Raw genomic sequence first — 11,360 nt, forward strand, 5'->3', positions numbered from 1 at the left:
CCTGGTGGAATCACACAGCCGTAGTAAGGCATAACACAGGAAATACAGATGGAAACGACAGTAGACACACCCCATAGACATCCATCCTGCCGTGCGAATCCCGGCGTACATGGCAGCCAAGGTGCTAGCAAGTATGTGGGGATCACCCGCTTCCACTCCGCGGAACATACGGGCGACCTGTGGAACACATATTAATGGCACACCAACAACGTCAACTAGGAAGGTCATACTATGGTTAAACTATGGCTCCCCCACACATAAATAACATCCTATCATGAATAAATAGGTTCTACATGTACCGGCTGTGTTATAATGACAATACAGTGGCGGATAGTTCACAATGGTACCTCTGAGGATTACTTAAAGCAGTTGCCAACCTGCAGTACTACAGTAACACCATATGGGTTAATTGTGGAAGGACACGGGTTCCGTAGCATTACATAATATGGGTAGGCAAACAGACATCCGGGACTGGGGAACATACGGCGGCTGTCAAACCCACTGGCCGAATGGACACAGTCCAACATGTTCTACACTTTACATATGCACATCGGTGTCCATTGCAGGACCCAAAAATTTCTCATTAAGTGTTGGCAACAGGCTGCGATCGTGTGACCCAGGAGAGGTGACAGCCGTGACTACGGCACAGGTAGATATATGCACCACAAGCGTCTTCAAGGGTGATGACAACCGTCCATGAAATGCAGGACATATGAATAGGACTCCCCAGGTTGCTGCGTCCATACACGTGCGTTCACATCCCATTTCCGCACACATGAAGGGTGTGCAATGGGTACTGTCGAGGGTTGCAGACATGGGATCGTGGGTATGCAAAATGGGTCTCGTGTGGATTGGCAGATGATTCGTTGTCCCGCCCGTGTGCGGACGTGGCCATGGCATATGCATTACTCCGCACTAATAATGCCGATCATCCACGGAAATGCAGAATGCAGCTGTGAAATGTGTACAGCCCTATACTAGTGTCCAGTAGGCAGTTCCCATGGATGGACAAGCGACGCCAAGATGGCACCCATAGCTGCAAACCTGGGGAATCCCACAGCTGTTGCAAGGCATAACCCAGGAAATACAGATAGGGACTACAGTAGACACTCCCCATACAAAGCCAGACCGCTGGGCAGATACCAGCGTACACAGCACTCAATCTGCCAGCACATCAATGGGGATCACACGCTTCCATACAGTGGAACAGATGGGTGACCTGTGTAAACATACCAATGGCACAATCTCAACGTCGGCTGGGAAAGACATACGATGGTCAAACTATGGCGTTCCCACCAATGAAAGACATCCTTCAGTGAATTAATAGGATTGATGTCAATTGACCATGGCAAACACCCAATGAACAGGAAAGACTTGCTGGCACCCTATGGCCACAAACCATGTCACACATAGGTAGATGGAACAGTCAACTTAAACATTTCGTCCACGACAGGTCGCATATGGTATCCAAATGTTCTTCATAGACATGTATGCGCTATCACCCGTAGGCCCCGTGAGACTTACACATAACATGGAAGCATCCAGGCTTTAAATATCCACACTTACACTTCCATTAGTCACTTTCTATGTGAACAATGAACATGTAGCCACAGCATAGAAAGCACAGACGCACTGCTAACGAAACACACACATGTGAACATCTCAGAAAGCATCCTATGAACACACGTATTACATGATATTGTACTATGAAAAACAAACAAACCAGCAACCTGCGGCAAGAATAGTCCCCGTAGTTCGACACAACACAAGTCTTCTAAACATTTAAACAGTTTATTAAAACATGCAACGTTTTCGTTGTTTCCACAACTTCTGCAGAAAAAGAAGATTCTACAATTGTTCACAATCAACAATGTGAGTCTTAACGAGTTCTTAAATCTCACATTGTTGTTTGTGAACAGTTTAAGTATTTGCTTTTTCCGAAGAAGTTGTGAAAGCAACGAAAACACACACACACACGGAAGGGACGGGACACGAACCTACGCCTATCTACATGAACTCACTACAGTATGAAGCATTTACAGAACGCTACCGAGTTTACTGAGCAGAGCACTGTCAGAGGCATACTTGTAGGCTGGTGACATCACCCGCAAGACAATAGTTGGCAATAGCCAAGGTATGTGTTGCGAAGCGTCTAAAAGCATGTTCATTTGCAGAGGCAGCTGGAAACACACACACACACACACACACACGGAAGGGACGGGAGATAAACCTACGCCTATCTACATGAACTCACTACAGTATGAAGCATTTACAGAACGCTACTGAGTTTACTGAGCAGAGCGCTGTCAGAGGCATACTTGTAGGCTGGTGACGTCACCCGCAAGACAATAGTTGGCAATAGCCAAGGTATGTGTTGCGAAGCGTCTAAAAGCATGTTCATTTGCAGAGGCAGCTGGAAACACACACACACACACACACACACACACACACACACACACGGAAGGGACGGGAGATGAACCTACGCCTATCTACATGAACTCACTACAGTATGAAGCATTTACAGAACGCGCTACCGAGTTTACTGAGCAAAGTGCTGTCAGAGGCATACTTGTAGGCTGGTGACATCACCCGCAAGACAATAGTTGGCAATAGCCAAGGTATGTGTTGCAAAGCGTCTAAAAGCATGTTCATTCGCAGAGGCAGCTGGAAACACACACACACACACACACACACACGGAAGGGACGGGAGACGAACCTACGCCTATCTACATGAACTCACTACAGTATGAAGCATTTACAGAACGCACTACCGAGTTTACTGAGCAGAGCGCTGTCAGAGGCATACTTGTAGGCTGGTGACATCACCCACAAGACAATAGTTGGCAATAGCCAAGGTATGTGTTGCGGCGTCTAAAAGCATGTTCATTCGCAGAGGCAGCTGGAAACACACACACACACACACACACACACGGAAGGGACGGGAGGCGAACCTATGCCTATCTACATGAACTCACTACAGTATGAAGCATTTACAGAACGCTACCGAGTTTACTGAGCAGAGTGCTGTCAGAGGCATACTTGTAGGCTGGTGACATCACCCGCAAGACAATAGTTGGCAATAGCCAAGGTATGTGTTGCGAAGCGTCTAAAAGCATGTTCATTCGCAGAGGCAGCTGGAAACACACACACACACACACACACACACACACGGAAGGGACGGGAGACGAACCTACGCCTATCTACATGAACTCACTACAGTATGAAGCATTTACAGAACGCGCTACCGAGTTTACTGAGCAGAGTGCTGTCAGAGGCATACTTGTAGGCTGGTGACATCACCCGCAAGACAATAGCTGGCAATAGCCAAGGTATGTGTTGCGAAGCGTCTAAAAGCATGTTCATTCGCAGAGGCAGCTGGAGACACACACACACACACACACACACACACACACACACACACACACACACACACGGAAGGGACGGGAGACGAACCTACGCCTATCTACATGAACACACTACAGTATGAAGCATTTACAGAACGCTACCGAGTTTACTGAGCAGAGCGCTGTCAGGAGGCATACCCCTACGTGGGTGGTATCATTTGCAGAGGCAATGCGCCCGATCGGGAATTAGGTCAGAGTGCGCAGTCACGCAGCCTGTTACCATCCCAAGGTCGCCGTACAGTAACACGTTAGTGCTGCAGTCGGAATACCAAGTAACTACTGATCAGTACATCACTGCCTACTGGGCATGCTCAGACACTTAGACTCGGCACAGAGCAGACATGCATACACATGGTGCGACGGCATGGGTGGCGGAATGTGGACCGTCGTGTGTGTCCAGCCACACAACAGCAACCTGGCCATGCCACAGACGTGGCCGTTGCGAAGGGATACAGGCATGCACCCGGGTATAACTGCAGTCGGGCGGTGTGCACTGTGCTGTGTGTCTATCTACACAGCTGCCTACTGGGCATGCTCAGACACTTAGACACGGCACAGAGCAGACATGCATACACATGGTGCGACGGCATGGGTGGCGGAATGTGGACCGTCGTGTGTGTCCAGCCACACAACAGCAACCCGCCATGCCACAGACATGGCCGTTGCAGCGGGGAATATCTAGGTGCAATTAACCATGTGTAGGACTGGCCAACAGTTTGTTGCATGCTACAGACAACCCTCCCAAACACAGGATACCTGCACAGACGTCCTGAGGACACTGGTGAGTGTGCATGCTCTCACAACAGCACCGTATTGGGTGACATGAACCACCCATACATAGACTGGGAACATTACCCATGGCACAACACACTACGCCACCGGTCCCAGGTGTTCTCACACCTGGCCACTGTTAAACAGCCATGCACCATACACAGTAGGGGGGGATGTCTGACAGTTCTGCCCATCACACATGGTGAGGATATGCCCCACACAGGATGTACAGCCCTCAATGGTGATGCCAGACCATATAGTGGATCGACTGGTCATCCACATCCTGCACCCAACACCGGCATGGGGGACCTAAGTGATGACCTCTCCACAACATACCACACACATCATACGACCAGTGTGGTACCCTACAAGTCCTCCATGCCAGTGTTGAACACAGGCCAGACTGCCAACCGCCTAATGAATGCCTTCTCTGAGCACCCACATGCATGTCTGCAACAGGCAAACATGATAAGATCAGGACCTTGTCCACCACAGGTAGGCACATGGTGTGGTGGACCCCAGCCACTGACAAGCTGTACATCAACAGTTGGAGCTAATACATGACAGAGCAATGTCAGTACCAGGGAAACCATCTCCCATTCATACCGGCGGCACCATACAGCCACACATACAATCATCCACGGCCGCTTGTGGGAGTGGTACTGCAGAGGGCACATGAGACAACCATAGGGCCTTCCCTAACTGTGGTAAGGACATGGTTGGGGGCACACAGACTTGGCCGGAAATGGTCCAGAATGGTACAACGGTCACTGCACCCACAGACATTGTCTGCAAACCAGCGGACATGTTCCATGCATACATCCCCCCCCCAAGAGGGGACATATCCATCCCACCAGAGTGTAGCCTCCAAAACATCTCATATGGCCTGGAGTGATCCCATATCTCTATGGCGGTTGACACAGCACCAATGGGCACCGATGGTGTCCCTGGCTGTGTGCTACCCATCCTCATTGAGGCCCTCGGCCCACACATGCAGCCACTGTGTCATGTTAGCCTTACTATGGGCTATGTCCCCGATGGATGGCATATGGCATCTGTGGTCCCACTATGCCAGGGTAGTGCTCTTATGGACTGTAGACAGCCACACCCTATCAGCTTGACAAGCCTTGTCTGCAAAGCTGTGGGGAGGTCCATACAGGAGCCCATGGCTACAGACAGCGGTGTACAGCCAATACCGGAACATACCCACAACAACATAGTCAAGGGCGGATCCTGCCTCCCGAACCTGCTCGTCCTGTCTGGAGTGGTCACCAAGGTCATTGATGGGGATACGCGGGTTTGCACACAGTACCATGACCTGGTGGGAGCGTTCAGAGCACACTCCACATGGGACTCATGGAAAGGCTCGCCAGCATACATGTGGGGACATATGTCACCCGATGCTTCTCAGAAAGGTTGGAGGTCACACCACACAGGGTTGGTGGTCCTGGTGCCTTGTCACACTCATACCTGGTCTCCAGTGGAGGCCCACAGGGCTCAGTCCTGGGCCCCCTGCCATACGGCATTCGACCTTCCAATGTGCATGCAATCATAGGGGGATTGTGGCAGACAAGGTATGCAGATGCCTACACACCGGCCACCATACCCAACACCCCATGTGACACGGACATCCACCTAGGGCGTCATAGACATGGATAACTGCTGCCAGAGCCATGGCCTGCTACTACATGCCAGAGAAGGTGCTGACCTACCCAGTGTGATGGACATGTTCGGCCCAATGTCACATGTAGGTGGCGAGCCATTCAAGATGGTGGACATGTTCATGGAAATGGCTACCACACCTGTCGGTAACCTCTGTCAACACACACAATGGCAATGTGGGTGTGAAGACATTCCACTGTGGCCTCCTGGTCTGGAAGGGATCGCATCCACATCAGGGGTGTTCATTGTACCCCTGTACACATCACACACCTGAGCAATGACTGCGTACAATGGCACATCTGGCCTGTAGCTAACCTGATGCCTGCAGCACTTGGAAGGACCGCAAACATTACACAAGGCGGGGATGACGGTGCTAGGACATGTGTCACAAGCTGCACGACCAAGGGGACTCCGGCTGTGAACCTTCCCAGCACATCTGCTCTGTGGTGATCTGTGCCTGGCATACATGGCCATGTCTGACCTGGGTGACATGGGCATATTCCACATCCTAGGCTCCAGGCAAACACGGGCACAGAAGCGACTGTCAGACACATCACCACACAGATGAGTGGGACGTGCTGGGGGAACAGGGTCAACGGACGGAGACCCCCTACAACACGTAGAGGAGTGCCAGCCCATGTGAAGGAACGGCCCTGACTGCCTTCGTGCAGGAGTGATAATGACGTGTGGATGTGTGAATATAGTTGTGCGCCAGGCATCATCTGTGTGTCAGTGCTGGACGAGGGACTGGGGACTGATGGATGTGGCATCCCCATCCTGAGGGGTGTTAGCAGCCACACACAGCCATGCTAGGTCCACACATGACGTACGGCACATACCCTGTTATGTACATGTGCGCCTATGTACCTATGTAGGGGTCCATGCCGGTTGCGGGTACCTGTGCTATGCTGATGTTGCCAGACATGCCTGTGGGTATACACGTGGGGAACTAATTACAGTGCTCCCAGTAGGCACATGCAAGTACACCATCATTGTCATACGGGTTAACCGAACCAACATGGTGCTACACATGTAACCACCACGCATACTGTGTACACAGATCAATGAATGCTGCACCTGTCCTGCATGGTATGTCTGCTGCATGATGTCAGTGCACAACCCACATCACATACACACCTGTCACCAGCCATACACACACACCACAACATACACATCACATACTATGCGGACACAGGTATCACATACACCTCTCACTATCTTGTCCACCCTGTGCATCAGAATATGTTTGCATAACCGTGCACTGATGGTGTAGCTCACAGTTATGCGGCAGAGACTTCATCATATGCACAGGGTGATATGTGCCACAGGCATGGGCTGTACCAATGGATGACATCATGTGTGTGTGTAAGGGCCTGTGCATTGACTGGGCATGACTGTGTAGATTGCATGTGGGTGTGGTGGAGCCCTACAGTCGTGTTTGCTGTGTGTGGGTTTGTGTGTACACAGTTCAGTCATCTGTGATGCCTACACGGGGTATGCTTGGCAGCCCCAGACTGTACAGTGCAGGTGTTACGGCTCACTGTGTCCGCCTGCGGCGACGTGACCCGTGCCTGCCTGGGGTCGCACGGGCACAACCGGGTGGAGGTGCGGACTGTCCACTCTCCGATGTCACATGTCCGCTGGAAACGTGCCCACGCCGGGGCCGTCCAGGGCCACGTCCACGTGGCCTGCTCTGTCCTGGTGTGGTTGGTGTAGTAGCAGCTGCACTGCTGCTGCTACCAGCACTGTGTGGGTGGGCATGGGAGGTGGCACGCACACGCCGACCTGCAGCAGGTGGTGTTGCTGGCCCACGCCCACGTGCCCTATGCCTCACCCCTACCTGGTGTTCCTGCACGGACAGCCCACGCTCAAGGATGGCCATGCCTCGGTCGAGGATACCAGCCATCTCACCCAATCTCCTATCCAGAACATCGGCAAGATGCTGTTGGGCATTCGCCAATGCCTGGATGTTGTCATTCAAGGAACGGATTGCAGACCTCTGCAGCCTCTGCCCTTCCTGGTTCTGCCGTTCGGCACGTGCCTGCGCCGCCATTACAGTCTGGAACATGCGTCTGGTTATACCAGCTGCTGCACCCTGTACGCCAGGTGTATGTCTAGCGGTGCTCCCCCTACGAGCAGCACCTGCCACATGCCTGCGTGGCACTGCACCAGTCATAACACTGGCAACATGGTGTGTACCCACACCTTCTGCAGCCACCACACATTCCTGCTCGGTGCCAACAGACGCTGACTGACCGTCATCTATGGGCAACGGTGTTGGGGTATGTGTCGGCATCTGAACTGTGTGCAGGGATGAAGGGGATAAAACGTGTGATGTTCTCCAATGGCACAGTCTCTGCCTGTGACGACCCTGCCTGTGCCTCATGCACATGGTCATCACCACTAGTATCTGTGGGGACACTAGCATCAGATGGACCGCAGGAGGGGAACTCACCTACAGCACCTGTCAATACAAAGACATACCATCGGTTACAATACAGACACACACACACACACACACACACACACACACACACACACACACACACACACACACACACATCATGCATGTGGTAATGCAGGTGGCATGCAGCATTCACACACCACAGACCAGTGAATGTAGACCAGACATTCATAGTGGCAGTATGCACACTGCCCTGGTGGGAACAGTACAACAGGCAGGTGTCTTTTAGTAGACATGCAGTACACACATTCATGGTAGTTTGCATGCATCACCGTGATACACCGTGTGGCCACGGGCGAGTTGACAGTACACATGGCTGCCGACACTATGTCATGTACACCGCAAACATGTGTGGTATCATGTGGACATGTGACGATGGTGTCCCACCGCATGCACCACATCACAACGGCTGTCACGGTGCAGTGTTATGTGTACAGTCTACAGATACAATGTATGGGTAACAGGGATGTCTGTGCAGGTGCGGTTGGTGTGAGCTGTGTACATAGCTGTGCAGTGTGGAGTGCGGGCACTGTGCCACTGCACAGTAGCAGGACACAGTTATGTTTCTGTGCGATGCGTGACCTGGACGCATTACATTGCCATGTCTGTAAGTCAGTTCAGCTGCTCAGCAGCACGTATATGGTGGACATTGGAGGCACCTGTAGTAGCTGTGGAGAGGCATTCCATGTCACTGGTGTACTACATCGGATGTCCAGGGGGTCCGCTACAGTGATGAGCCCACTATGTGTGTACAGGGTGCAACGGTGACTACCCACTGTGGATGTACTGTGTGGCAACATGCCTGTAGGTATCGACCATGGCCTTGTCTGTCTGGGTCATTGACAATTGTGTGTGGTGGACAACGTGCACACGGCCCTGTGGTGGCCCATGTGACATACAACCATACTAGTGTAAGGTGTCACATTCCCTACAGATATGCAGACAGTGTGGATGTCTGCTATGTCGTGCATAGGTCATGTCATGGTGTGGAAATGTTGCAGCCAGACATCCACGTGCATGGGACATGGCATGTGCCATTATCACAACGTGTGCACCCGATGCAGGGGCATAGCTCACATTGGTAACACCTGTGCTCTGGCAAGATCACAGCTCACTATGTGGTACTGTGTGCATACTGCAGAGGCATACCGATGCATACTACACATGCAGCCATTGTGGAACACCTACACCATTGTATGCATAGCTGACTGCACGTAACACACCAATAGGTTGTGTGGTGTCATGCCACTCACGCTAACGGTTGTATCTACTGTACATGGGTGGTGTGTGTGTCGGTGGTGCAACCTGTATACCGTGACTGGGGCACACACAGGTGTGCATGTCATGCCTGGACACATGTGGAATATCAATACACCATATCATGCCTTTGACTAGCAACAGACTTACCTGCAACAGACCCTTGTGTTTGCGGCTCGCCAGACGAACCTGTAAAGGGATGACACAAAGGTATACACATTATCCATTACTATCGCCACGGTCAGCACTGTGCATGTCACATCATGCATCTGTGAGTTAGCATGTGCTATGCACATGTCTGCTAACACAACATAGCATACTGTAGTATGCATCTTGTGTGGCCATATACCTGGCATGTATTGCTATATTATGTGTTGTAGTATGACACCCACCCCCACGTCACTCATCATACAAACATGCAACACTGACTTACCATGCAGCTCCAAGCTCATAGTTCGGGAGACACCCACCTCCACGATGGACGCATGGGTTTCTGCGTGTTGTTCCGTGGGTGTCCCCAGACTGGCCAGGAGCTCCTCCGTGGCTGTGAGTGGGGCTGGGTTGGTGGCCCACCACCTGTCCCACGTTGTTGTCTGGCGATTGCAGCGGCACGCTGTCTTGCATGCCGATCAGGTCTGTGCAGTGCCTGCGGATCTGCTGATAAGTGCGGTTGTATCCGCCCAGGCTGTTCACCCTCCTGCACATCTCCTCCCACATCTCCTGTCGTTCCTGTGCCTGCTGTGGCACATGACTGAATAAGAGGTCATGATTAGTATGGAGGTATGGGATGATCACCTCCTCCTCCTGTCGACTGAAAGCGGGAAGCCGCGAACGTGGCATTATCTGTAAGACATAATGATGGTGGCAGGTCACATTTACACTGCTGTGCTGGCATACTGTTGGAAATACATTGCTATGACAAGTACGACATCTGCACAGTAATCTGTGAAAGGCATCGTGGCAGTGACACAGCTGATGTGTTGGCTTCACACCATTGAGCAGTGGGTGTCACATCATATCTGTGTGCCACCCCATCACACTGTACACGCACCATGTAGATGTTAGCCTGCTGTGGACATGTGTACCTGGCTGCACCTGTGTCCATATCACTTGGCATAGGTCCCCATGTGACGGCGGTGCTACTGTTCACCTGGACACTGTCTATATGTGAGTACACATCACGTCTGTAACCATTGTCAACGTCAGCAGTGGCACTGTATACATGGACACCTGCACATGCATGTGTTGTGCCATGTACATCCACACAGCACTGTGCGGGTGTTGGACAACTTGCCACAGCTCACCTGTGTTGCACATGTGATAGACATAGGGCAATGTGTAACCATGACACATTAGCAGGAAAGGCCATGCATAGCATGTACACACACACATTGTCCAGAGCATCACACAGCACCTGTAACACCACAGGGTGCATCACCGCCACATTACTGCTGTGTATGGTTGATAGTGAGAGTGCCTTTTGTCCATTGCACCATGTAGGATCAGTGATAGCTCATGCAGCCTTGCTGGGCAGGTCTGCATGGTATGGCAGGGTATGCCACATACATGGCACTGGGTGTGATCCACCTAGGGGTTGATGATATTGGCAGGGTGGCTGTCCATTCCATATGTCATTGCTATGTGTATATGGACATTCAACATGTCTATCACCATGGTGTGGACACTGGCCTCAAGCGAGGTATGCTGCACGCTGCTTGCTGAGGGTGTGTCTGGTGCATGCAGGTATCAGACATCCATGCATACACTGTAACCCTGGCAGGTGCTATGTGCTGGGATATTGA

Source organism: Protopterus annectens, chromosome 1.part1, assembly GCF_019279795.1.
Source record: "Protopterus annectens isolate FY-2018-M chromosome 1.part1, PAN1.0, whole genome shotgun sequence".
NCBI classification, from domain to species: Eukaryota; Metazoa; Chordata; order Ceratodontiformes; family Protopteridae; genus Protopterus; species Protopterus annectens.